Source organism: Phoenix dactylifera, unplaced genomic scaffold, assembly GCF_009389715.1.
Source record: "Phoenix dactylifera cultivar Barhee BC4 unplaced genomic scaffold, palm_55x_up_171113_PBpolish2nd_filt_p 000672F, whole genome shotgun sequence".
NCBI classification, from domain to species: domain Eukaryota; kingdom Viridiplantae; phylum Streptophyta; class Magnoliopsida; order Arecales; family Arecaceae; genus Phoenix; species Phoenix dactylifera.
Window position 1 is genome coordinate 187,741 of NW_024068059.1, and position 4,516 is coordinate 192,256.

The following is a 4,516-nucleotide window of genomic DNA, read 5'->3' on the forward strand; positions in this document are numbered from 1 at the left end:
GATTCAATCCCTTGATTGAATCAAGTTACAGGATATTAAAACAAAGTGTAAAACAAATCAAAGCTTCTTAAATAAGCAAATATAACAATATAAACAAAGAGAGTAAAGAGAAGCCCTCAAACGAGTTTTGAAGATGAAGGAGCTTGGCTTCTTCTTTACTTGACCCTCTTCTGATTTGGCACGAAGTAGAGGATTTTCGAGGCAGCACACGGATGAAGAGGAAGCTTTGGGATTCACTTGGATGCTCTTCTTCTCTCTATTTCACTTTGAATGGCCCTTTTTGTGCTTATGGAAGATTTCCCTTGTAATCTCTTTCCTAAATATTTTCTCCCACTTCCATGCCGTCTTCCCTAGCTCTCCTCTTGATTTTATAGCTTTTGATGGCGTGGAAACAAGAATATAGCCGTTAGAGACAAAAATAGAGCCGTTGGACACAGTCTGCACTTCCTGACAATATTACCGTTGGGATCGGAGTCGACTCGCGCGATCAGGAGTCGACTCGTCTGTTGCAGGAGTCGACTCGTGCTTTACTGGAGACGACTCGGCCACTGTTCCAAATTTGAATTATTGTGCATCCTCGACTGGGAGTCGACTCATCTTAACCCGGAGTCGACTCGCCAACATCTGGAGCTGACTTGGCATCTTCGGAGTCGGCTCATCCCATGAATTCAGAGGACATACTTTCTGATTTTCTTCCTCGAGTCGACTCGGATTCTCTTGGAGTCGACTCGGCTCTCAGAGCCCGAAAACTGATCCTCTGCATTTTTGGCTTGTCTGGTCTTGGAGTCGACTCAAACTGTTCCGGAGTCGACTCGGCTCTCAGTTTCCGAAACACAGCCTTCTGCCATTTTGGTGTAGCGCTGCCTTGGAGTCGACTCGAGTTGTCTGGGAGTCGACTCAGATCTCAGAGTCCGAAAACTGCTCTCTGACTTTTTCCTTGTGTTCCACTGAGAGTCGACTCTCGCTTTCTTTGGAGTCGACCTGCCAACCATTGGAGTCGACTCGCGTTCCACAGGAGTCGACTCGAATCTCAGGGTCGAAAATCGCTCTCTGACTTTTGCCTTGTTTTCCTTAGGAGTTGACTTGCCAGCTATTGGAGTCGACTCGAGTTCTTTAGGAGTCGACTCGCCTCTCAGGGTCCAAAATATCTTTTCTGTCTTTCTGTCTGTTACTCCCTGGAGTCGACTCGTTCTACTCTGGAGTGGACTCGACAAGCATCGGAGTCGACTCGAATTCCTCAGGAGTCGACTCGAAGACTATTCTTTTGAATTTTCCTTTGAATTTGCTCCTCCAATTTGAATCCTTTGAACTTGAGACTTGGGCCAATAAATTGTAGCTTTCTTCCAACTTTTCTTGAGAGCTTTGGAGGCCTTCTTGTGTTTTTCCAACTTGCTATGTTCCTTGCAAAATAAATATCTTTCTCCTTGCAACACAAACATTAGTATTTATACTTCAAGGTTTTGTGATCATCAAAATCAATCTTTAAATCAATCTTTGGGTCATCAGCATACTTGAGTTCCTTCGGCAAGGATTTCAATTCGAGCTTGGGTGCTTGCTCATGGGATAGTACTATTTTCACCTCTCGAGGCGACAACCTCTCAAATTCTCCTACGTTTGGTCTCCACCCATTGACCATCTTGATATCCAGATTATCCACAATAGGTGTGACTGACAAATCATCGTCATCGGTTCCATTAGGACACCAATCAATTAAGCTATCATTAGATGGGTCGTTAATTGCTTTAGCTAACAAATATTCTTCTGCGATGGTTTCAACCCAATCAACCTCCTTGCTCTCTTCGGAATCATTGGGTTGTTTGCATACATTAAAAATGTTCAATTCTAAGGTCATATTACCAAAAGAAAGCTTCATGACGCCATTCCTACAATTAATCAATGCATTAGAAGTTGCAAGGAATGGACGTCCTAAAATGACCGGAATCTGAGACTGTGAGTTCGAAGCCGGATGTGTGTCCAATACAATAAAATCGACAGGAAAGTAGAACTTGTCTACTTGGACTAATACATCCTCGATAATCCCCCTTGGAATTTTAACTGACCTGTCAGCTAATTGCAAAGTGACGGAGGTTGGCTTCAACTCACCTAAACCAAGTTGCTCATATACAGAATATCGCAACAAATTCACACTCGCCCCTAAATCTAACAATGCTCGCTCTATCCTAAAGTTGCCTATGATGCATGAGATGGTTGGGCAACCTGGATCTTTATATTTAGGGAGAATGTTGTGTTGCAAAATAGCACTCACATTTTCAGTTAAAAATGCCTTCTTCTTAACATTTAATCGGCGCTTAACAGTACACAAGTCCTTCAAAAATTTGGCATATGAGGGTACTTGTTTGATTGCATCAAGAAGAGGTATGTTGATCTTTACTTGTTTAAAAAGCTCAAGAATTTCAGAATTAGGTTCGAGCTTTTGCAACGGCTTTAACCGTTGTGGAAAAGGTGGAAAAAAAGGACATTCAACTTTCTCGGTAGAGGTTGGGACCTCAACTTCTTCTTTGTCCCTTTCATCGGCTTTGGGAGCATTAGAATTAGAAGTGACCTGCGGTCTCAATTGGATGGTTTGATCAATGACTTTTCCATTACGCAAAGTCATGATGCTCTTTGCATGCTCTGTACGCGAACTAGAAGGAGCTGTATTATTACTACCGTGCACTTGTGGGTTAGGTTGGGGTTAAGCTGGAAGCTTACCCTTCTCTTGGGTACTTAGGACGGTAGTCAACATTGACAATTGGTTCCTTATGTCTTCAAAATTTCGAGTATTTTGAGCATTGATATTAGCTTGACCTTGTAGAAAAGTTTGTATGGATTGCAAGGTATCCTCAATATTCGGCTTTTGAGAAGGTGGTGGTGCATAAGTAGGATGTGCAGGTGGAGGAGATGAATGGTGTGACTGTTGAGGATGATCGTTTCTCCACCTAAAGTTTGGATGATTCTTCCAACCAGGGTTATAGGTATTCGAGTATGGATTGTTATAAGGCTTTTGGTAGGAGTTCATAGCATTTGCTTGATCGTGCAAGACTTCCTTGAATGCCGGTATGGTGGGACAATCTGTAGTAGTATGACCCGACATATCGCAGATACCACAACACTCATTTCTAAGTTCTATAGTCTTGACAGGCTCAATCTTCCTAAGCTCAATTTCTTCTACCTTCCTAGTGAGGGCTGCCATTTTAGCATGAAGATCATCCTCAGTTCTGAGGTTGTAAAGGCCTCCCTGTACAGAGCTAGTAGGCTTAGGTAAAGACTTGGTGTTTCTATCCCCGTTATCCCAAAGTTGGGTAGTCTCAGCAAGGGAATCCAAATATTCCCATGCCTCATCAGGTTGTTTTTCTAAAAATCTACCATTGCACATGGTCTCTACAAATGTTTCAACTGTGGCGATAAACCTTCATAAAAGAAGCTAATGGTTCTCCAAGTTTTGAACCCGTGATGAGGGCATGAGAGAAGAAGGTCTTTAAATCTTTCCCAACATTCATAAAATGTTTCATTATCTTTTTGTTGGAAATTGCTAATATGTCTTTTTAAAAAGTTGGTCCTTTGTGTGGAAAAGAACTTCTTCAAAAATTCTCTATGCATATCTTGCCAAGTTCTTATTGATCTAGGTCGCAACGAGTTTAGCCATGTTTTGGCCTTATCTTTTAGAGAGAAAGGAAACAATGTCATCTTGAGGACATTCTCGGTGACGTTCGGCACTCTAAATGTAATGCTCAATTCTTCAAAATCTTTTAAATGAAGATACGGACTCTCGGACTCTAACCTGTGGAACTTGGGCAGCAATTGAATTACCCCGGGTTTGATGTCAAAATGTCCTACATTATCAGAAAAAATTATGCATGAAGGCTGACTAGTCCTAGCCAGTTGTGGGTATTGTCTTAGGGTCATAACATGGGGTTCACATTCTCGATCGTGGTGGCTTCCCGCATCTTCATTTAAATCAGCCATCTCACAAGGTGTGAGATATTGAGAAGGAATTTCAGGGGTATGTCCTAAGGGATGATCTAAAGTTGTACGACTTAATCGACCGGTGTCGTCCCTATTCCACTTTAGCATGCAAAATAATTCCCTCTCTCTTTTTTTTAAATAAAAATAAATATAAGTACCAACTAAAAATACCCTAAAATGACACCCTAAAACAAAAATCTATTCACAATCAAACATGCAACAAAACATTACACCTCAATTTCTAATGTTTTTTCTTAAATTTCTAGACAGCTCCTAACTGGTTTGAAGAGGACACCTAAGCCTCCAATCCGGTCTAATGAACCGAGTTGACCAGGTAAGCTCCCAGGTAAGTGGAGGGGTCACGATGCATTCGCAAAGGTCCCACTTAAAACCCACTTGCCTCGAATAGATGAACTGTCTCCCTTATAGGGACAAAGCTTGCCTAGACATCAACTAAGCCACAGAGCGAAATTGGTGCAACTTTCGGTGGTCTTCGTCCTATTGAGCTCGAATGTCCTTAGTGTTGGGGTATGTGGAGACCATTGGTGAT

At 42.0% G+C, this 4,516-nt stretch overlaps 1 non-coding gene across 1 annotated transcript; it reads left to right on the forward strand.

Annotated features, from left to right (window-relative positions):
* The first annotated feature begins 3,445 nt into the window (after positions 1-3,445).
* On the forward strand, positions 3,446-3,555 carry LOC120106875. The gene has a single exon (XR_005508871.1). It is a non-coding gene; the product is annotated as a small nucleolar RNA R71 (small nucleolar RNA).
* The last annotated feature ends 961 nt before the right edge of the window (positions 3,556-4,516 follow it).